The sequence below is a fragment of the Hemiscyllium ocellatum genome, chromosome 18 (genome assembly GCF_020745735.1).
Source record: "Hemiscyllium ocellatum isolate sHemOce1 chromosome 18, sHemOce1.pat.X.cur, whole genome shotgun sequence".
Lineage (NCBI taxonomy): Eukaryota > Metazoa > Chordata > Chondrichthyes > Orectolobiformes > Hemiscylliidae > Hemiscyllium > Hemiscyllium ocellatum.
This window is the reverse complement of record NC_083418.1, coordinates 38271837-38296757: the sequence shown is the minus strand read 5'-3', so window position 1 is coordinate 38296757 and position 24921 is coordinate 38271837. Positions and strand designations below refer to the sequence as shown.

The 24921-nt window shown below is 38.5% G+C and overlaps 1 protein-coding gene across 1 annotated transcript in view; it reads right to left on the bottom strand.

Moving 5' to 3' along the window:
* The window catches only part of mob2a (MOB kinase activator 2a), a 230387-nt gene that overhangs the window by 93937 nt on the left and 111529 nt on the right, over nucleotides 1–24921 (bottom strand). The window lies entirely within an intron of this gene.

The following is a 24921-nucleotide window of genomic DNA, read 5'->3' as shown; positions in this document are numbered from 1 at the left end:
TACAAAGGCCTAAGACCCCAGGGCCTATAAATAATGACTTGTTGCATATGGCCATCTCAAGTTTCATGTCTTTCTCTAACCAAGTAAAACTGCCTAGGATGTAAAGGCCCTAACACTATTACATAGCTAGTATTTATTAAACTTATAACCTTATAGACTATTACATAGTTTAACCGTTGTAAAGAAGCTTTCATTATATATACTTCAAACAGTGGCAGTCATTAATTAAATTCATTTGAAATGTCTCTTTCTGGCTCTAGTTGAGATCCATTGAAGCTAAGTGCATAATCAAAACTTTGTTGAAATAAAGTAACAAAAACATATTCGTGTTCAGAAGAAAATACGCTCCATTTTGAAAATTCATGTTTGCCAGAATTACCTTAAAATTTTATTGAAAAGATTTGTTTCATTCAAAAAAAATCTCCCAGACAGAAGGGGAAACAGAAAATAAAGATTCCCTGGCTTTATCTTTCCATAAACAGAGCCAGGTGGCGTCAGTCTGGGAGTTTGACTGGCGAGTCAGTTTTTCCTCTTCTTTAAAAGAACATTTCATTCTTGTTGGATACTTTACCAATTGATGCAGCACAGATGTGACTTTTTTTCATGAAAAAGCATTTAAAAATTGTACTGCAATTCCTAGAAAGAAAACACCACAGAATTCTTCCTCCACCACTGTTCAGATAATGTGGTCTTTTGACTTGCTATGTGCCTTTGCTCTTTTGCTTCTGGCAAATATCTACAACTAGGTAATAGTATTTACCCTAAGGAGAAGCAGAAAATGCTGGAAACATTTAGTTGGTCAGTTCATATCAATGAAGAAAACAGACATCTTCAAGGTGGTTAGGTGGATTGGCCATAAATTGCCTATATAGTGTTCAGGGATGCATAGGTTAGGTGAGTTAGCTATGGGAAATATAGAGTAACAGGGATACGGTGGGACTGTGTGGGAGTTTCTTTGGAGGGCCGGTGTGGACTCAATGAGTCAAATGGCTTGCCCCCACACTATGTAGAGTTTTTACGTGTTACTTACCTTGGAAATTAAGATACATAAAGGCAATATCAACGCTTTGTTCTTTGGGATCTGGGTTAACCAATGCTTTGCCCCATTCACAATCAGGTGAAGCTGCTGGAGATATGGTTAACAGCTGTCAGGCAGGCCCTAAATTCTGGAAGGGGTAAATAGCTACACAAACAAAATTTGGGCTTGAGGAACATTGTAGAACTTTGGTGTGAAGCGCTCTGATTGTTGCCATAAATTACACTGGTCTGACCCTTTCTCATTTCTGTGTCATGGTGATCACTTGAGCGATCATCTGCTTTATCTAGTGGTTGAAAATGGACCATACTTACATGGACACATTATACAAATCTCTAGATAAAAAGGGAGGAAAGTAAATGCATCCAAAACATTACCCTCCTTGATAACCACCTTCAGTATGCAAATGGAAAATATAATTACATGCCAAAGGTTTATTCATGCCGGTTAGTTTTGGAAAGTTTTATGTAGATAAAACACATTTCATCATACGCCCATCAGATAGCAGTCTGTACGTAACAACCTAGAGGCTGACAGAAGTGACAGAGGAGGCACTGACCTAGTATTATCGCTGGACTCTTCATCCAGGGATCCAGATAACAGCAGATGGTGGATTTGAATTCAGTAAATATCTGGAGTTAAGAATCTAATGATGACTGTGAATCAGTTGTTGATTGTCAGAAAAAAAAGGCATCTGGTTGACTAATGTCCATTAGGGAAGGAAACTGCCATCCTTACCTGGTCTGGTCTCCATGTGACTTCAGACCCACAGCAATGTGGTTGACTCTTAACTGCCCTCTGGGCAATAAATACTGCCTAGCCAGTGACACCCTCATTCCATGAATGAATAAAGAAAAAAAAAGCAGAGAGTAGACCCTGTCAGATAATCCCTGAGCAGACCTCGGTCATTTGGCTGAATGTTTTACTAAGAAGCGCCAAAATGTAGCCTCGCCAATGGTGAGAGAGGCACTCCAGATCACATCCTTTCCACATGCCCAGAGGCTCACCCCTTCCACACAGAGCCCTCAAGATTGTATTGGTGGAGAAGCTACAATTGACCACCTCCTGTAGAATGCACTCCTACAAAGAAATTCTAGAGATATGCAGTGCTTTTAGTTGAGGTTCATCTGTAAAGATGACATATGACTATGCTTTACAGACTCTTCCCACAGTTGCACACCAGCTAAACATCAACTGTTGCTGAAGGGCCATTAACCAAATGAGAGATGCCCTTTCTTCCAGATATGGACTAGCACATTCCAAAGCCCAGCATTTCAGGCTAATGAATAAGCTAAAGTTTAAGGCAGTTGCTGCAATGGCACAGTTGGACAAAACTGCACTTTAAAGCCTTTCTGCTGTATTACACCATGGAGCTGGAGATTGGAGGACCCCTTGGGGTTGTATGCCTGTTATACATTCTGAACATAAAGAGCACTGAAGTTGTATCGAGGCTAGTTTATTTCTATTGCAATTCCTTGTAATTTGCAATTTGATTTTTTTTTGCCCTCAGACTGTATATATTCCATGTCAAGCATAATGTTATGATTATTAGAATTGCATTGAGTGGAACATACTAATGGAGACACGCTGAAATGGGTTTCTCTTTCTGTAATTTTCAAGTCAAGAGTTTTGGAATGCAATTTAATAAATTTTCTGAATGCAGCATGTTCTTGGAATGAATATTTAAGGTACAGTCCTTTCATTGAAACTTTAGAACATTAATTATCTGTTCTCTCCTCACAATCTAATGAACCAACACTTCTGGTTTTGACTCAGGTTTCCAGCATTTTCAATTGTTAGTTTGCATTTTCTTTACTTGAACTCAAGTTATTCGATATTTGCATCAGGGCAAGCTACAATTTCCTTTTTTAAAAAATTGCTAGGAAGGAAGAATAGTGGTTAAAATTTTCAAATAAGCACTAGATTTAGCATTTGGGAAGGAATACTGAACTGTGTTCAGCAATTTTTCCAATCTGTACTAGTTTCGAGTGATGTTTAAAACTGCTGCAAGTGTCTCAGATTTTGAGGGCAATTACACTTTTATACAATGTGATGATTTTTAGTTTTAATGTTACCAAATTGAATTTTACAAGGTTTATATTTTGAATAGTTAAACTTATTATATTTCTCTCAACCATAAACTAGATTAAAATTATGAGATAATACCGGAGTCACTGTGTGCATTCTTAAGGATCACATGCCATTTCAATATAACTTTAACATTGGAGGAAGCCACACACCAATCTAGGACGTTTTTAGGTTATAGGTTACAAGCTTCAAATAATCCTCATTGAGGGTTTGGTAGCCTAAGCACCGCTGCTGCATCAGCTTTATCTTTCAGCCTTAAAAGAGATCTTTATCTCATGCCCAAAATAAAATTGGAAACATTCAAAAACTGTATCTTTGTTATTTGAAAACTATGTGTTCCATGTAAAATTAGGATGCATTCATCTGATTTTCAATATCACGTCCCACCACCTTTAACAAAGTGCAGATTTGCAGAGGAAGTGTATGGATCAGATTATCATTTAACTATATATAGATTGTGACAAGTGTAAAGATTATGTCTTTGAATAATTGTTCTTTTGAAAACGGTGTACTGAAATGGGGGAAAAACGGTTTTTAAAAAGTTTGCTGTATGTTTTGTAAAGTAAGTCACCTGACACTATGCCAAGAATTGTGTAATTAGCTGTTTGAGCAATTAGTGTCCAAGTTGTTGCAGACAAATTGGAGCTTCTGCATACAGGTGCAGCCGGTTGGCACCAAGTAGTTTATTGGTCTATGTACTAGTGACTAGTTATAATGATCATACCTTTTTGCTTGTCACCAACTGTGAGATTGGTTCTCCTGTAGCTGAACAGCTTGGGGCCGGAAACAATATAGAGAGGTGTTTTGTACTCCACCACAACAGAAAGCAAAGTGGTTCTACTGTCTGTAGTCAAAACACTTTTTAAACCTTAAGATAACTAGTTCATCTTTCCTTCAGCAGTTATGGTAAGCTGTAAATTTTAACTGATAAGTCAGAAACCTTTTATATGTGAACTAAATATCTTGTGCCTCTTACAAACCAGTGGAAGCAGCCAAAGAAAGATAACTGAAAAGCACGTTCTAACCAGCAAAAGAATAAAACGGATCAACTCAGCAGCCTGTGAATAGGAATTGCTGTCCAGCTTTCCTTCATCCATAAGCTATTTGCCTTATCCGTCCATTTATGCAATGATGAGTCCATAAAAGGGTAGGGGTTTCAATCTGTAGTGTTATATACCAATGGTTTATCATGCTTCACTTACAGCTAGAAATGAATTACTTTTATTAATATTCATTTATGGTTAATACAGAAACCTGGTCCATGCTTTGTCAACATGGATCTGAAAATCAGAAATTGGGAAATTTTGTATTGTCATTTTAAATTCTTTAAATTTTGTGAAACTCCGGAAAAAGCAAGGCCTAATTTATTCATGACACAAGATATTTCAGGAATGATGCAAGGTCCACCAACAGTCATGTTACAAGATAGCGCCAGCATGGGAGGTGGTGTTCTGGCTTGTCAGAGCCTTGTGCTCCAGCAACATTTTCTCTTTACACTTCTGGCCTTCTTTTCTTTTTTTTCTTCAACTTTGAGACCAGAGTGGTGATGGCAGGATGGTGGCTGCAGCCATGATGGCAGGGTCCAAGCTTGGACTCCTGGCAGCAGGGCCTAGACCCTGGATTTCTGGTGGCGGTAGCAGGGCTGGAGCTTAGACTCTTGGTAGCAGCAGTGAGGCCTAGAACCTGGTCTCTTGGTGGTGGGATGGGGAGGCCCGAAGCCTGGATTCTTGCCGGTAGTAGTATTCAGAGTGGAGTCTCCTGGCAGCAGCAGGCCCACAACCTGGTTGCTTGACAGTAGCTGTGCCCAGAGTGGAGACTCCTAACAGATATATGCCCAGAACCTGGATGCATCGCGGGGTCAGCAAGTTGACAGTGGCCATAGAGCCTGGGCCTTCTGGGTCATCGGCATGATCGTCGCTGTTCCCAGGGCAGGATTCCTTGGACATGCAAGAAGAGTCCCAATTCAGGATTCTCTTCAAGTTAACATGCGAGTTCAGTTGGCAGTTGGGAAGACAAATGCAATATTAGCATTCATTTGAAGAGGGGTGGAAAATAAGACCAGAAATGCACTGCTGAGATTTTATAAAGCTCTGGCCAGACTGCATTTGGAATAGTGTGAGCAATTTTAGGCCCCATATCTAATGAAGGACGTGCTGCCGTTGGCGGAATCCCAGAGGAGGTTTACAAGAATTATCGTCGGGTTGAAGGCCTTGTCATATGAGGAAAGGTTGAGGACTCTGGGTCTTTACTGAACGGAGTTTAGAAGGATGAGGTGAGGAATTTAATTGAAACTTAGAGAATACCGAGAGGCCTGGACAGAATGGATGTAAAGATGTTTCCATCAACAGGAAAGACTAAGACCCATGGGCACAGCCTCAAAGTGAAGAGATTAGGAGAAATTTCTTCAGCCAAAATCTGGTTAATCTGTGGATCTGATTGCTGCAGATGCTGTAGGGGCCAAATTGTTGAGCATATTTAAGACAAAATAAATAGGTTCTTGATGAGTAAGGGGATCAACAGGGAGGAGCATGGAGTTGAGAAACATATCAAACATGTTCACATGGTGGAGCAGACCTGAGTGGCTGAAAGGCCTATTCTGTTCCCAGATCTTATGGTCTTATATTATTTTAGTAATATAATGTTGCAAAATGTGAATATAAACCATTTCTTTTCACATTAGAGCTATGGTGCTGTTTTACTGATAGCATTTGTTATGATCTTCATAGAGACTAGATTCTTCAAAGAAATTTACACTTCCAGTTGCTAATTGAAAATAACTTCAAATATAGCAAGATTTCATATTTTAAATAAACCTTTTTTTTTGCAAGCACTTTGTAACTGTAGAAAGTAACTTCTTTCATACACATTGTCGGTCACACTCTTCACAGCCCTTTTGGGGTGTTGCTCCTGGCTTCCAATGGGTACGTGTATCCCAGACTTGTGAGCATTAACTTAATATGAATCTCACCAGGCACTTTGCTCAGTTTTCAGAATTTCTTTATTCCACCAACAACAGTAAAGCCTGTTCCAATGATTTTTCTACCCCCATGGCCCAGCTAGGACAAATCTCCTGGAATTCCAAGGAGACTGCAGGATGTCTCTCTTGAATGAGACAACATGTCCCTTCCATGTATGGATGATAAATTTCTCCTTTTCTCTGATGATCATGTAGAATTCCTATCTGTCTGGAACTTGTGTAATTGTAGGGAAGCCTGTAATCTGATCTCAAAAATGGCATCCTCTGTCCTGTTCCCAACAGTAGGTGAAACACACTGGCCTTGTTAGGTAGATATATTGATTAGCTTTCCTTAAGACCCCAATTCTCTTACACCTTAGAACTGAATGGACAGGCTGCAGCAAAGCTGCTTACAAACTTTAGCACCATTCTAGGATTTTGGGAAACACAAACCCATTGTAAACTCAAAGGCTTCTGCCATGGTCTACAAGTATAAATATCTTGCACCTTTTTTCCAAAAGAACAATCTGAGTCTTCCTTTGATCTCTAACAATCAAACCATCCAGGCTTATTTTCTGGCAGACTTCAGAACAAGTCAGATGCAACCCTTCATTTTACTCTAAATGGAAAAAGAACAATCCCGACTCACAGTAATCTTATGAACCTCATTATTTTAATAGAATCAACAAGATATTTCTTCTTTTAAAAGGAAGTTACACAAACTGCCCAGAACACCGGTGTCTATAGACACCGCTCCCTTTCCCCTAAAGCAGCATGTCATGTGCTAACAATGTTATAATCACTTTGTACAGAAAATCTCATGAATAAGAATGAGAGTCATATTCACAACCAATGTGTTGGGGATGGAGAGCAATTATCTGGATTGTTTTCTCAAATTGGCATGTGTTTATCTCAGCTGACTTTGCCAAAAAGAACAGAGCTTTCAAGACAGGCTTAAGTTCTCATAGTACGGTGAAACACAATTAATTGGGCCAGATTGGATGGATTAGAGTGTGTGTCATTTTTCATGTTTATACAACATTTTTTTTTCCATAACCAAGATATCCCAAAATTTTCAGTGACAAATTAATAGAAGAAGAAGAATTTCCCTATATATTAATTTACAAACAAACATTCTACCATGATAAAACTTCATTTAGATCAGGGCATAAAAGCTTCCCCCACACCCCATCTTTGTGGAAATTGGGTACCTTAGAGAAGAATTTCTCATACAGGCTAGTAACTAATTTGGTTTCAATCTGAAAATTATTATAATCAGATATTGGGGTATTTATTTTCAATTATACCTGAACAACTATTTTATGTTTTGCCCTTTAAAATATGCTTAGATTAGTCACAAATCTACTTAAGGAGGCTTGCACAAAACAGGAAACAATGGGCTAGTTAGCCTAAAGTTATCATAGGGAAGATGTTAAAATTAATTGAGAAAGTTACAACCAGACACATGGAAAAGCTCGAATTAATCAGGAAAAGTCAGTGTGGCTTTGTGAAAGAGAAACCGTGTTCAACAGGTTTGTTGCAATTCTTTGAAGTAACGGGCTGTGGATAAAGTGGAGCTCATTGATCTACTGTACTTGCATTTCCAGTAGGCATTTGACAAGGTTTCATAAAATGTTATTGCACACAGTTTGTGGTGCAAGGGTATTAGTAACATGGCTAGAAGATTGGCTGGCTAGCAGAAAACAGAGTATGCATAAATGGCTCTTCCCTGAATTGGCAAGATGTGTCGTGCGAGTCCCACTGTGGTCTGTGCTGAACTCTTTATACAATTTATGTTAATGATCTGGATTATGGTTAAATTTGCAGAGGAGACAAAGATAGGCAGGAAAGTCTGTGTGTGTGTGTGTGTGTGTGTGTGTGTGTGTGTGTGTGTGTGTGTGTGTGTGTGTGTGTGTTTACATATATATAAATAAAAAAAAGAGTGGACATAAATCTAGCAAATGTAATGACAAAAAGAATAAAGACCATATTATTTAAAATAGAAGCAGGATTCTGAGATGTGTCAGTGCATGAGTGACAAAATTTTAAATACAGTACAATAATTAAGGTAGCAAATAGAATGTTTTACACAGTTATGAAAGAAATTGAACATAGACGTTAAAATGTTATGTTTCAATTATATAGGGCACTGGCAAGATCACATCTCAAAGACTGTGTGCAGTTTTGATTGTCTTTATTTAAGGAAGAATGCAAATGCATTAGAATTGGTTCAGAGGGAGTTTACTAGATTGATGCCTGGAAGGAGAGATTGTCATTAGAGGATTGGTTGGACTGGCTGAGCTTGTTTTAACTGGTGCTTAAAAGAGTGAAGGGTGTTTGATTGAAGTTTAAAAGAATGCTGAATGATCCTGACAAGGTAGATACAGAAAACATGTTTACTTCTGAGTTCAGAATGAGGGAACACTTATAATGGGTGACCATTTGAGGACAGATATTAGAAGATTTAATTTCTGAGGGCCAGGAGATTTTGGGTCTCTGCCTTAGAATGTAGCACAGGCAGGTTCGAGTATTTCTAAGGCAGAGTTAGATATATTCTGGTCATTCAAGGGAATAAAAACCAAATCAATAGTTGACATGAATCTGAAATTCGGAACACAAATGGATCAACATGATTTGGTTGAATAGCAGAACATGTTTGAAGGGCTGAATGGCATTTCCAACTTGAAATTAGTTTGCTCTTAGGAAAGCAAATGCATAGTTGACCCCATAAGTACTTATAGATGAACAGACAATGAGAGAGTAGAAATACAGTAGAAAACACGATATATTATCCCATCAGCTTAAAAGGGCAGTCAAGCATGATTGTTAAACAGTGCTTCACAAAACTCTTTAGCATAACCCCAAAGTTATATATGTGCAATTTATCCAAAACCATTACATATAGAATTAGTTAAAAACTGGCAGTTCTTGATTTATAGTGCCTGATTAGAACTGCTTGAAACCAAGAGAGTGATCTGTGGTCAATAAATTTTAAAGATTGACCCTAGAACATCAGAGGCTGAAAGGGGTGAGCTTATAGAAGTTTATAAAATCATGGGGGGCATGGATAGGGTAAATAGCCAAGGTCTTTTTCCCTGGTAGTGGAGTCTAAAACTAGAGGGCATAAGTTTAAGGTAAGAGAGGAAAGATTTAAAAGGGACCTAAGGGGCAACTTTTTCACGCAGAGGGTAATGTGTATGGAATGAGCTGCTAGAGGAAGTAGTGGAGACTGGTACAATGACAACATTTAAAAGGCATGTGGATGGTTACGTGAACAAGAAGGGTTTAGAGGGATACGGTTCAAATTCTGGCAAATGGGTCCAAATTAATTTAGCATATCAGCTCAGCATGGATCAGTTGAACCGAAAGGTCTGTTTCTATGCTGTACAACTCAATGACTTTATGACTGACATTTTTTGTACATTAAAAAATGATTTTTAACAATTTTACAAAATAATTGGAGTACATGAAGACCATTCAAAGCTGGTATCATAAGACGATGGGGACATATCTCAAGTGATTTCAAATAGTTGTTCTCAAGAATGCTCCCCCTTCTTTATACTTTATGTTTTCTAAAAAATGGAATAACTACTTTTGGTGACAATAGCAATAGCAAAATAGTGCCTTTAGAAGACCTAGTGATATCCTCGAATTGGAAAACAGATGTGCTAGTTGTTGCTTGAAGATATACTGTTGGTCCTTTAATGTTGCACTAATTATGCTTAATTCTCTGCGGCCATGTTGTCTCCTCTGCACAGGATGGATACAAAAGATATCCTTCTGTGTTTGTTATCATGCTGAATTCTCTTCGTGCTCTTTAATTTTTGAACACTGTGTATTCGTCTTTGGTGTCTTTCACCACTAAACTCCATGGAACAGTCTGTTTTGATGCAGGTAGCCCTTCGAATGCAATGACTTTTTTTCCCACCAAGAGTCCACAAAGAATAAATCTTTGATGGTTTTCACGTCGGCAAACTGCCAACTGATGAAAATAGGAAGACATCAGGAAGACTAAACGATCATCCTCTATTTCCTTAAACCCACTAATTCCAACAAGGTGTTGTATCTAATATAGAAACAGTTAAGTTAAGTTATCTCCCTTGATGTAAGAAACTATGAATGGATATCATGATTCATGAAGAATCCAACAGACATTTATACAACAACTACGTATTATAACCCTCTGCATTATTTTCCTCCGACACAAATATCCAGGATAACGTAATATTATTAGATTAAAACAGAGCAGCATGTTTCTATTAGAGCCCCAAGTGATCAGAGGTAAGGTGGAGGATTAGACCTTTATACGTTAAGGTCACCTGCTACAACATGCTGTCCTTGGCTTTTTTTAAAATCATAAAGGCTGCGTCATAGAGGCTCTGAAAACTGCTTCTCAGCTGAAGTATGATCATGCATTTAGGGAAGTCAGAGTCAAGTTCATGAACAAGCATCTTTTCTAAGGGTTTAACTTGTTCCAGTGCTAGAGCTGCCAACAAACATCTAGCTCAGTCAAGCTTGAAATCAGTCATCTTATCAATGGGTTATGAATGGAAACAAAGGAATTGGTATTGGACAACAGTCAAGTTGCATCCTTTGTCCAAACTGAAAAGTGATTTAGGAAATAATTGAAGAGGTTCGAGTAAGGCAGGAAAAAAAAGACTACAAGGAAAAGAGCCACAACTGAGGATGTAAACTAAGCAACAAAATGCTGGTTCTACATTTTACTTCAGCACTTGGCTGAATTTTTACTGAACAAGACTTTTTAGACTCACTTTAATTACAATTTGTGCAAGTCATGAAATTACTTGAAACACTATAAATCATTTGCAGTCAGTAAGTAGTGATCTAGCCAAAACTGATTCAGTACCAGTAGCTGGTCATCCAAACTACACAATAATGGACTGTGCTAATATCTTAACAGACAAAGGAGTAAAAACTATACTGATGTAAATCTTACGAGAACTTTGTGTACGACTATGCTAAGTAGTATGGAAACTATGTTAGTTTCAACTGACCTAAACCCAATGTGTCCAAAGGGTAGCTAAAGAAGCGCCCAAGCAAGAGAGAAAAATCAATAGAGAAATATGTTTTTTGAATTAAATGAAGAGCAGTGAGAAATAGCACAATGGATTCAATGAAATTATTAAATCAGATATAAATGATAGCACTTGTTAATGCAAAAGCTTTTAATGGGGGAAAAGATCCTACTTCTATAGCAACTTGTGGTATAACAAGACAGGCATCCAAAATGCTTAATCAAATATAATTCAATCAAAGGGAGACTTCAAAAGAGTTACGAGAGTTAATCAGGAGCTTGATCGAAGGTGTCTATCTTTGGATGTGTCTCAACAACAGGGAGAAATGTGCAGGGATCAATTAGTTTAGCGAGGGAATTCCAGAACAAAACTTTTTGACGGTTGTGAATTGTGGGACAAAGGGAGTGAGGGATACACAACAAGCCAGTGTTAGAACAATGCAGAATTCTCAAAACATCTGTATTGCCAGATGGGGTTAAAGAGCTGAGAAGGGACAAAGTAATCAAAGGTAGGGCTACTGGAGAACAATGGGCGATCTCAAGTCAGTTAATGCAAAGGTGATGGGTGAGCAGTACTTGGTAGGGTATTAACCCAAGGCACAAAACATTGAATGAATTGAAGATTATGGATAGTGGGAAACAGATGATGATTGGAGTGATGTCACAAAATTTGGTTAGAAATATAGCATTTATTGAGAAATAAATATAACTAATTAGGTAGGACACACATAGATATTAAAAGATAAAAATTAATGTCGACAAAAGAATTAATCATTAAAGACAGCACTGCAGGTGGCAAGAAAAGCTAGAAATGCTCACCTTGAAATTAAGATATTCCTAGGAGACGACATGGAGGCAACACACACGCTATTAATTATAACACAAAATAGTACTCAGCACAGACAACAAAGAGGTAGAAACAATAGTTTAATCACTGAAAAGAAAATGTTGAAGTAGACATCAAATGTTTGTGGGATTGACTGTTTGAACTCAGCAGACAGAAGTACAGAGAAACACTTCTGATCTAAATTGCCTCTAAGTAAGAGTTAAAGCAATAAATTCACTTTAGGATTACATTGTAATAGTTGTGTCTGGAGGTAACAAAGGTATGGAAAAATGTCTTGGCAGCTGGTGGGTTGAGAAGTATAAAACAAACAAACAAACAAACAAACAATCACCTAAGTTGGAGAAGAGATTTCATTGTACTTTAAATTAAGGAATGAGAAATACCTAATACTTAAACAAGGTGACAGGAGCATCAAATAAAATTTTAAAATTCATTCCAGCCATCTATCTCATTCACAAAGGCATTCTACTCTCTCCAGATAAACATTGCACCATATGCAACTTGCCAGGAGTTGAGACATTCTTTTCTCCAATACTTCTCTTTCACACTGACACTCTTCTCCTCTTCTGATTTCCCTCTTGTTCAAGAGGCTTTTCTATTTCATTCCCAGAGCTCACACTGGTACCTATGCTTTGCATTATTTTGTCCCAGTTAATGCCAACACATATTGTTCTTCCCTTGTGACAATGCTCTTATCTTAGCTTCTCCCCTCTCATTCTCAATCCCAAAGTATCACTCTCAGCTTCTGGGTCTTTATTTTCTCCTTTCTTGCCAATACCTTGTTTTTCTCAAATTCCTATATCGCTCTTATACTATTTTCACTAGCTATGCATTCTCCACTTACACCCTTCCAACTGCTCGTGGCCTAAATCTCAATTTCCACACAAGTTCTTGTTTCTACCTACTTTTCTAATCAACCTGTTCAGATGTGTTATTCCACACCTCTGGGATACAAACCCAGGTTCTCGATCTGGGAGTAGGAACAGGACCACTACACCACAAGATTCCCTCAAAAAAAGTGTGTGGTAAGTAGGGAAGGAAGGAGTACCATGCATTGGCAGGAATTGAACCCAGACCTCCCCTGTGGTAGGCAAGAATTCTACCACTGCACCAGCAATGCAACCACTGCAAAGTTCTTGCTTCAAAAAGACAACTGATAACTGGAGTCGAAAATGTGTTGCTGGTTAAAGCGCAGCAGGTCAGGCAGCATCCAAGGAACAGGAAATTCGACGTTTCGGGCATAAGCCCTTCATCAGGGCTTATGCCCAAAACGTCGAATTTCCTGTTCCTTGGATGTTGCCTGACCTGCTGCGCTTTAACCAGCAACACATTTTCAGCTCTGATCTCCAGCATCACCAGACCTCACTTTTTACTCGAAGATGATAACTGGAGTCATCAATACTGGAAAGTGTGTGAAGAGAAGGAATTAAGTCATTTTGGTTAATTCCCTACAGATTTAGGAGGCATGATCCTGGCTATTATTGGGTCTTAGCCAGCAAGATCTAAATCAGCAAAAGTGACAATCTGTTCCAAGTATTCCAATCCCCCTCCTCACATCAACCACCTCGTGATCACAACATCTCTTCAGATTAATAAACTCCATATGGTATAAGGGTGCACTTCTTATGTTTTCCCTTCCCACACCTCAATGCTTGAATCTTTTTTTCCCTTCAGAAACCCGAGAATTGTAACTCAGATAGTGACAGAAGACAGCAGCTGGAATAATAAGGAGACAATGATAATGAAACAGTTTTGAATTTCTCACATAAAGCTGGCAGCTCTGTTATGGATGCTATACGTAATTTAAAGCACAAATTACATGCAATGAGACACTAGGTATGAGTCAGAACAAGGATACTGTAGGTGTCAACTTTTATATGGGTAAAGCTGAGTATACAGATTAACAGTTTACCAGGGCAGGCTATAAAGGAAAACTGAGATACAATTAAATGCTTAGTGCATTGCCATGGCTGCCAGAAATCCTCAGTGCAATTTCAACATCACAATCTGGCCCTACGTTGACAGAAGGCTTTTGCAAAACTAGATTGTCATCTTTCCAGCATACCTGTAGTGACCAGGTTCATGAACACAATTGTGGACTCGGAAATAATGTAGCATCTGATGGGCAATGTCTCATTACAGAGCACACAGAAGCCATTCCCCCTTCTGTCATTTAAGGTTAACGTTTTCCTTGCAAATTCAGAATGCTACAAGTACGACTGCAAAGTGACTTGTACAGTTTCACAGCAGTCCAGCAATCTGCCTTGCAACAAATTACAAAAGTTGCTGAGGGCCTACAATAGCACCATACAACACAAAACAGCTGTCATCTCCCAGGATACCATTTGTTTGCCCAATACCGCTTCTCCAACAGTCTTGCTGTGGCACATCAGCTAACTAGCCCAAACTGCTGCCACCCCTGCAGAAATCTGCTTCCAGCTGTCCTCCTAACCAATCAACAGCCTCCCCCACTGTGACAGTCACTATCTCCATCAGCCATGTTACAGACTATGGGATGTTATTGTGTAGGAGCACTAGGGCAGGCAAAGACACGAGGACATCAGACATCTCTAGCTTCCAGACATTTGATTGTGGTACACATTTGTCACATACAGAGGAACCGCGATTATCCGAATATCGATTATCCAAATTTCGGATTATCCGAAGATGATTTCAAGGCCCTGCAAAAACGTTACAAAGAGGTAAGTGTATTCAATTTACCTGTACTGAAGAACATGCGCAAGCACTGGCAAAAACAAAAACACAAGCAGCTCAAGCATCAGCGAACTGGATATTTTTTAGGTAAGGGTTGTTACACAGCCCTTTACAAAAGTAAGAGTTGTACATTACTGTACAGGCATTCCTGTCACTTTATGGGACCGTTCATTTAAAAAAAAATGTCTGAAAACTTAAACACATACGCGAGGCGGTACTTCTGTCTTTCTATTGTGAGACTGCATTCTTGGAAACTGAAAAATGCTGTTTAATGCTGTCTTCACCACTTATTGCCAAATAGTAACTACTGCTGCATTTTTTAAAAAACTTTCTCGTGTTAGCATTGCTTTCTTTTGTTCATCAAATCTGTGTGAAATCTGTGTCCTCTTGTGCTCAATACATTAAAATTATGGATTTAAATAAATTCACTGGTAAAGCACAGCATTAGATCATCATGGCTTTCCTTGCTTAAGGTAAAATCGATCATCCAAATAATCAGTTATCTGAACGAAATAGATTAGATTACTTACAGTGTGGAAACAGGCCCTTCGGCCCAACAAGTCCACACCGACCCGCCGAAGCGCAACCCACCCATACCCCTACCCCTACATATACCCCTTACCTAACACTATGGGCAATTTAGCATGGCCAATTCACCTGACCCGCACATCTTTGGACTGTGGGAGGAAACCGGAGCACCCGGAGGAAACCCACGCAGACACGGGGAGAACGTGCAAACTCCACACAGTCAGTCGCCTGAGGTGGGAATTGAACCCAGGTCCCTGGCGCTGTGAGGCAGCAGTGCTAACCACTGTGCCACCGTGCGGCCTTTTGGCTTGGAATATGTGTAGTTTCTGAAATAGTACCCGCCCATCTCATTCAGATAATCGAGGGTCTTCTGTATCAAGATCACAGATTATAGTTATTTTCTATCTTGGTCAATTCTCCAAACCTTGGTGTCATCTCATTTCTCATGCACTCCACCATCAACACTATCAACCCAAATTCAAACAAGCATTAAATGAACATTCAGAATCACTAAACTGCTCATCATTGTTCTCCATTCATCATCAATAAAATATACCTCTTTGATTACTTGATCATTGGCTGCTGATAATGCAATAGAAAAATTTTACATCTCACTATTTTGCACTTTAATGTTTATGAAATGCATTATTGAATATATTAAAAACTAAATATGCATCACATTATCAATACTAGGTTAATAATTGGGAAAAATGTTATCAAGAAAAGCACAGATATAGCACAATATCCTATTTTGGAAAAACCAGAACAGCAAACATTAAAAATGTGAATCTAAGCTCAAAGCTGTCAACAAATTGTTTCCCATATCTCTTGGTAAGCTGTTATTTTGAGCAATTTAACTCAACCCTTTTAGTCTTGTCCTACTTTTATCATTTGAAGCACCAGACTCAAATGAATAAAACAACTTCATTTGCAACATATTGATCTAAGTCAGTGGATCTTTTTTTTTTCTTTAACACTGTTTAAAGTGTAAGCTAAGTTAATATCAACTCTGGATAAATGAATTTATGTTGCAATCAGTTTTAAAATTAAACGATATGCAATCAACAATCTGGTTGCAGATAACATTGATTTTGGAGAGCCTTGAAAGTGATTGGGTACATTCATTGGCATTGTTCCCAGACTGCCCTCACGTTTGAGAGCAGACAGTTAGAATTGTTTTGGGAGGATGTTAGCTGATAGACATGCTGTTGTTTTATTGTAAAGGAGAAAATTGAATAATTCTGCTCAATGCAAGGCCGACATAAATAATTTGTAACATTATAATCTTGATAACTGCCAAAATGGATATAGTAAGTAAATGATCTGAAAAATAGCAAGTTATTAAGTGGGGAACATTGTGGTTTATTAGGATTAAAAGATTAAATTCTCTTCATGCTTTGAGCCGTTTTAATATATTGGCTGCTTCAAAACTTGGACTGAAAACTATTTCTGCAAGGAACGGGAACTAGAATATTATAAGAGTGAAGACTTTAAGTACCTTATTATGCTCTTGTGAATTCTCAAAGTACTTAATTGCCAATAAATTGTTTTTTAAAGCCTACTCCCTGTTAGGCAAACAAGGCTTTAGTAACCCCTCAAAGTAATATGACCTCGTAAGAAATAGATTCCGTTCAAATATCAAAGTGAAACTTTACCTTCATTTGCATTATATATAAACAGTTTATTTCACACGCAGCACTATCCTGAGATCCATGCAAAACCTCATGCATGTTGAGAGGGAATCATTTAAGTTAGCCTTACAATGGTTACACAATTAAATCTGGGTACTAGACACTTAACAGCCAGTGCAAAGATTCCAGGAGATGAGAAAAAAAATTTATTAAAGAAGAGCTTTTAGTATTTTTCAATGAAAAATGTAATACAAAGACAAAAATACTTGAAATAATCTGAGTGCTGCATGTGCTTTACATACATATAATTGAAATGAACTCAAAAAAGGTACTTATTTCATTATCATGTTAAGAATTAATAAGCTAAGACATGGATAATGTCCCCACTATCCTTTCCCAGTGTAGAAGATGTGTGAAGAATATATGTCAAAAGGTGGGTTTGAGATCCTTTCCTTAGTGCTGTACTGAACTCTATGAAGGTTGGTGCTAGATAATGATTCTGTTAATCACGTAACACAGCTCAATAAATTGACTATATTGCTCTGAAATCCAGAAATATCACTTTTTTGAAATACACACAGAAACACACACACTGCAATAAAACCTTAGAACTTACACTCTCTAAGCCATGACATTTCCACTCATATTCAGCTCCTTGCTTCAATTTAGTTTTAAATATATGCCTAAAAGATATCTAAGCAGTTAAACTTTGTACATGGCTCCCAACACCTTGGGCACAAACTCAGGCTCTGTTAGCTTAGTGTAGCACGTAGGAATGGTGGATTTCATAAGTCAAAGCATTATTGCATAATCACAATGTATTAATAGCAGAATTCCAATATTAAGTACAAGCAATGATAACAGAATAAAGCAAATACAGAACTAGCCCAGGTTATTGCTCCACCTTCCAAAATAAGTGTGCAGTTAAGAACAACCTTCAGACTCCCATCAACCCACCCTTGAATTACCATGCCCTTTATAAATATAAAATTTTCTTTAAAAAAGTACCACAGACCTTTGATGAGTTAGTATTACATCGTTAATTCTTAAGTAGATGGCATTTTCCCATTGAGAAAATATTTGAGTGGCTTATTTATTTTACTTAATCTTTCTTTGCAATTAGCCCCTCAAATCCACAGGGGAAATAACGACATGCTCTTTCTTTCAGAAACCAGTTATTATTCTAATGTACAATAGTCAATATACCGATTAAGGATGACAAAAATCAATATCAAAACATACAACCTAGGATACAGTACGCAAGATTTGCACAGTAGACAAGTGATTTACGAAACGTCGATTTTCCTGCTCCTCAGATGCTGCCTGACCTGCTATGCTTTTCCAGCAACATTCTAATCTTGACTCTAATCTCCAGCATCTGTAAGCTTCACTTCTACATAGTTGATTTTAACCTTACTGCAAACCCTCTTGCAAGGATGCCTACCTTGAAGACATTCTCCTTGTCTCTCAGCAAGTCTCTCTCTCACTTAAACCACCAGGTCGTCTCCTCTGCCCTGAAGCTCTTCAACCATGTCCTGAAACAGACTCATTACCACAGCCACATTTGCTTACATTTCCGCCACTTACAAACTGACCCCACCACCAGCGATATATTTCCCTCCTCACCCCTATTTGCTTTCCACAAAGACCGCTCCGTCCATGACTACCTGGTCAGATCCATGTCCCACAACAACTTTTTTAGATTAGATTAGATTCCCTACAGTGTGGAAACAGGTCCTTCAGCCCAACAAGTCCACACTGACCCTCCGAAGAGTAACCCAAACCCCTTTTCCCTCTAACTAATGCACCTAACACTATGGGCAATTTAGCATGACCAATTCACCTAATCTGCACATCTTTGGACTGTGGGAGGAAAGCAACGCAGACACGTGGAGAATGTGCAAACTGCACACAGACAGTCGCCCGTGGCTGGAATCTAACCTGGGACCTTGGTGCTGTGAGGCAGTAGTGCTAACCACTGAGCCACCTGCTAACCTCCCCTCCTGGCACCTTTGCCTGCCACTGCAGAAATTGCAAACCCTGCACCCACACCACCCCCCCTCACCTCCATCCAAGGCCCCAAAGGAGCCTTCCACATCAATCAAAGTTTCACCTGCACTTCATCTATTGCAACTGTTGCTCCCAATGTGGTCTCCTTTACAATGAGGCGACTGGACGCCTTCTCGCAGAGTGCTTCAGGGAACATCGCCAGGACACCCAGACCAATCAACTCCACCACCCCGTGGCCAAACTTTTCAATGCCCCCTTCCACTCTGCCGAGGATATGCAGGTCCTGGACCTCCTCCACCACCACTCCCTCATCACCCAACGCCTGGAGGAAGAACGCCTCATCTTCCGTGTCGGAACCCTTCAACCCCAGGGCATCAATGTGGACTTCACCAGTTTCCTCATTTCTCCTCCCCCCATTTTAGCCCAGTTCCAAACTTCCAGCTCACCACCACCCTTATGACCTGTTCCACCTGTCAATCTTTCTTCTCACCTAACCACTCCATCCTCCTCTCTGACCTGTCACCTTTACCCCCTCTTCCATCCAGCTATTGTACTCTCAACTACCTTCTCCCCAGACCCACCCCCTCCCATTTATCTCTCCACTTCAGAGGCTTCTAGCCTCCTTACTGATTTGGGCAGGAGCCCTTCAACGTTGATTTTCCTGCTCCTTGGATGCTGCCTGATTTGCTGTGCTTTTCCAGCACCACTCTCCCTTGACAAGTGATTTAGAGTTGAACTTAAATCGTTCTAATTTTGGATTCATTGAACTGAAGTCATCATGCCAAAAAATACATGCAACAGATCTCTTATATACGACCACAACATACAAATCTGTAATTCTTTACAAGAAGAGTTGCTGACTTTGCTGTTGCCAAAGCCCCCCTCATATAAAAGGAGCATTAAAAGAAAAATGTACAATGAGTTGACTAAAGGTCAGATGTCAACATTTCAACTAATGAAATGCTTAAGTGCAGTTTCTGCTGGAAATCTAAGCAAACATGTTGTTTGGGAAATAAAACGTTCGCCTCCCTAGCTCACCTTCAGTAGCATCTCAGATACCTAAAACTTCCACCATCCAGAAATCAGGGACCATCATGAGCTCCAAATTGCCCTCCAAGTTTCTCACAATCATGAGAGTAGCATTATTCCTTCCTAAGTGGATCAACATCCTGAAATTCACTCATTAACAGAATTGTCAGGGCACCTTAGTCAGAACCGCTACAATGGCTAAAAAACAAACATCCCCAATCAGGGTTAGGAGGAATGAGCAATAAAAATACCATTTCGCCAATAAAGCCCACATCCCAAGATTTTTTTTTAAATGTCATAGGATCTTTTAAATCCACCTGAGATAATGTATCTAATTTAAGAACACCACACAGGTATGTACTGGGAATTCAGGATAAGTGTGCCAGAACCTTGCAAATGAACTTCTCCATCCCAGCACCAACTGGTCATCTTCTGAGTCTGAACCACACTGTTATCAGATAGTTTCTCATTCAAAAGGAATGCAAATGACAAATTCATTCATTGCAAAAAAAAATTTGCAAGTAAAGATATCCACTTCAACAATCCAATTCCATATATAAAAATTGACAATAAGAGCTTCTTCAAATATGTGAAAAGGAGGAGGGGGTTCAAAGTGAACACAGGCCCTTTAGAAAATGAAGCTCTGGAGATAGTAATGGGGAAGAATAAAATGGAAGAGGAGACAAACAGATTTTTTTTTCTTTTATCAGTCTCTACGGTGAAAGCTATTACAAATTAGACTCCCTACAGTGTGGAAACAGGCCCTTTGGCCCAACAAGTCCACACCAACCCTCCGAAGGGTAACCCACCCAGACGTTTTTCCCTCTGACTGATTCACCCAACATAATGGGCAATTTAGCATGGCCAATTTACCTAACCTGCACATCTTTGGACTGTGGAAGGAAACCAGAGCACCCGGAGGAAACCCACGCAGACACGAGGAGAATGTGCAAACTCCACACAGACAGTCATCCGAGGCTCGAATCAAGCCTGGGACCTTGGTGCTGTGAGGTAGCAGTGCTAACCACTGAGCCACCATGCCGCCCCTAACCCTGCCAAAACTGAGATGCACTGACTACATTCAGTGTCACCAACCCTCATCAGTCTAAGCCACTGATACCATGTGGGTAAGTTTGTCCACACAAACTCTTCCACAAGCTCAATCTTGACAAAAATAAATATAATACTAGATCAATCAGATTCAACTTTAGCACACCATTTCAATTACATACTATTAACGCTAGGAACAGTCAATCACCGTCCTACTACCCACCCACTACTCAAAAATACACACAACTCTTAGGACACAGACATCCTGATGTACTCTTCTCAGGAGGAGTACATTATATGTTTATGGTTTGAGATTATCTTACAATAAACTTCAGTTAAATCTCTCAAATACTTATTACCTTACACAACATCTTCTAAGCTTTTTGAGTTACTAAGTTACATAAATACCCATACAACTCCTCATATCTCCTTCAAGTGTGACTGACTTTACAAGTCATGATTTGAAGGTGCCAGTGTTGGACTGGGGTGGACAAAATTACAAATCACATGACACCAGGTTATTGTCCAACAGGTTTATTTGGAAGCACTCGCTTTCGGAGTGCTGCTCCTTCACCAGGTGGTTGTGGAGAACATCAGAAGACACAATTTATAGCAAAAGTTTACAGTGTGATGTAACTGAATTATATATATTGTTTGTCAAGTCTCTCATCTTTTAGAATGAACATATTGGTTTCAATTTTCTTATATGTAAATCCCGGAACGTTTTTAAAATTACACTGTCAAGGGAACTTTACCAAATGGTGTCATGTCAGCCCAGATAATGCACTGAAGGTGTGAGGCTGTGAATCTTATACAAGATTCAGTTAATCCTTTTTTTTAAAAAAATTAGAATAAGTCTGAACATTGACATGACACCAATTGTTAAAGTTCACTTGAAAATGTAATTTTTAAAAAGTTCTAGGATTTACATATTAAAAAAACTGAAACCAACATGGTCATTCTCAAAGATGACAGACTTATACAATCCTGGTCTTTTTCAATGTATAATTTCAGTTGCATCACATACTAAGTTTTTGCTATAACTTCTATGTCTTATGATCTTTTACTCCACAACCACCTGATGAAGGAGCAGTGCTCCAAAAGCTAGTGCTTCCAAACAAACCTGTTGGACTATAATCTGGTATTGTGCGATTTTTGATTTTACAAGTAACTGACAATTTGGTTGGATTGAAGGCTGTTGCTCAAAATCAGAACATTTAGTTTTAGTTAATTTCTATCCCACAGCCTTGGTGCTGCAGGTTTGGTTTGTAGCTTCATTGCAACCTTGATGATCTTTGATTTCTTGGATGTTCTCACTGAGGATGCTTTGGCATCTGATGTGACATTTGAACATTTATTTCCATTCGAAGAGAATATAGTTGTTTCTCTGAAAGAAGAAATCTTGATGCATTAATGAGGTAGACACAAGCACAATCCTTCCATTCTTGCTTGTATACTTTTGGATAACACCATTTTATCAGGTTCAATCATAAACAGGAAATCTAACCATTTCTTTTAAACAACTCGATTGACTGTAACAAGTGTCTTACATCTTGGTGGTTTATGTCAAGGACATCAGCTGTGGTGAAGACTGTTGAATAAAAACCTGTCAAGTCAGCAGTGTTTGCTGATCTTTTGGCGGCAAGAATGTTTAGTGCAATGTCATTACTGTCAAGTTCTGTATTCACTCTCTTACGTTCTACAGAAGTTCTTCTTGGAGTTACAAAGCTGTCTTATTGCTGAGTAAAGTTACATTGATAATATTATTTGACTTCTGATCTGAATGAGGTTTAATCAAAATTCTACAATATGGTGAAGGTGAATAATTTCTGTTTGAAAGTGAGAAGTTTTATAATTATGGACACTTGCGCCATACAGCCTAGGTCTCAATATTTTAAAGAGTACTTACAACACTCCTTTAATTTTGAGTAGAACTCTGCTTGCACCATGCAGTTCTCTATCAGAAAACTGCCATTTAATTTTCTTGAACTAAATTTCAGATAATATAGTAACACTTGCCCAAGTCAAGTTGGAAAATTATTTGGAAGACTGCTAACCTAAGTGATCGGTGTTGTATCTGATTCATGAGAGTCACCTACTTGCCCAAGAAAAGTTTGATTCATATCATTCTAAAGCTGACATCTCAAATAACATGATGTGTATTCTAATGAAAGTAAGTCCTGGTATCTGAGTTTTCTTCCAAAGAGGTTTGCTTTAGGATGCAAACGCTTTCGCGTGTGAAAGTATGATCAGTCCTACAGTTCACTGGTTGCTGTTGGTTTTTGCATTCTCTGGAAATGTCCCAGTTTCAAGCATTGGTGTGATAAAACAAGACTTTATAATATGGTTTTTTTCTTTTTAACTTCACATCTAGATCCATAAAATACATTGTGTTGGTCAATTGTGCCTTAGAAAGTTGTCAAAATTGACGAACATTTTCAGCTTTGTCAACTTTGTTCTCATCATTCTTGTTTGTTGCTTTCAGATTTTAGATCAACCAGTATGTGGATACTTCTTTCCAGTTTAAGATCCTTTTTTGTTTGCAGAATTTCTGATAGAGATGGATCAGAAATAAATTGTGGTGGTGCATGTATGGAATGAGCTGCCAGAGGAAGTAGAGGAGGCTGGTACAATAACAACATTTAAAAGGCACCTGGATATACATATGAATAGGAAGGATTGAGAGAGATATGGACCAAAGGATGGCAAATGGGACTAGATTAATTTAGGATGTCTGGTTGGCATGGATGAGCTGGACCGAAGGATCTGTTTCTGTGCTGCACAGCTCTATGACTAATTCCACCTCAAATATATCTGGCCGTAAATCGATATCATCACAATTTGTGGATAATGTGTAAAGACCATTGATAAAGTTTCCATCTGCTTCTTCTGATAGCTGTAGCCTTCAATTGAATCTTGCTCTTTCCATTATATGATGGATATTTAACATAAAAGAATTGTCAAATTATAATAGTCAAATGCATGTCTCAATTTTTGTCTTCTTAACTCAATCTACTTTCAGACTAAAGTAATGTCTGCATTTGCTTTTTGCTGGACATCTTTTATAAGCCTGAAGTAATTCAATAGCGCAAGAATTGGCTCTTCCATAAAGTCCAGTTTAATTCTATGTCTATTTAAATCTGTTTATTGGTATATCATCTTTCTCTACTGTCATTAAATTTAACTACTATTGTGGTTTCACCTCTTCAACTGCTTTACTTGAAAAGTATCATAATACTTTTTTTATATATGTAGATAATTTCACTGTTCAGTGTTTTAAATTGCACAATTATTCAGCAGCATTAATGTTGTCATTTAAAAAAATATTTGTTTTCTAAATATTGCAGTTATTTATTAACTGCCATATCCTGAAGATTTGTTAACAGCTTTGTAATTGTGAAGTTTTGTGGCTTTAATAAAGAGCTATAAATTCGATCTTATTTTCTCTCTCGTGAAATTTATTTAATTTCCAATTAATGCGGAAAAATTGAGGTATTTCAGGATTATTTCCTCTGCCTACTGAGAAATAAAGTTAAAGCAGTTAAAATTCATTGAAATGTCTTCAAATAGAGAAACATTGTGTTTTAAATTGCCCCTCCCCAAAATAGAGGAAAGATTTCTATTACACACCATTTTCTCCTGCTTAATGATTTTCATGCCATTTTAACACTACATTAGACTCACACCCTTTGTGCTTCTTCGCAGAGCTTCATGCATTGGTTTAAATTGAAAACTGATGTTGCAATAGTCTTGCATCTTTAAGCTATAGCTTCAGTTGAATTATAAAAATATTTTCCCTCAAATGGCTGATTTTTATTAAAATGTTCTGTCGTAATTTTTCATTAATTGGTCAAATTTAGATTAGATTACTTACAGTGTGGAAACAGGCCCTTCGGCCCAACAAGTCCACACCGACCCGCCGAAGCGTAACCCACCCATACCCCTACATTTACCCCCTGCCTAACACTACGGACAATTTAGCAGGGCCAATTCACC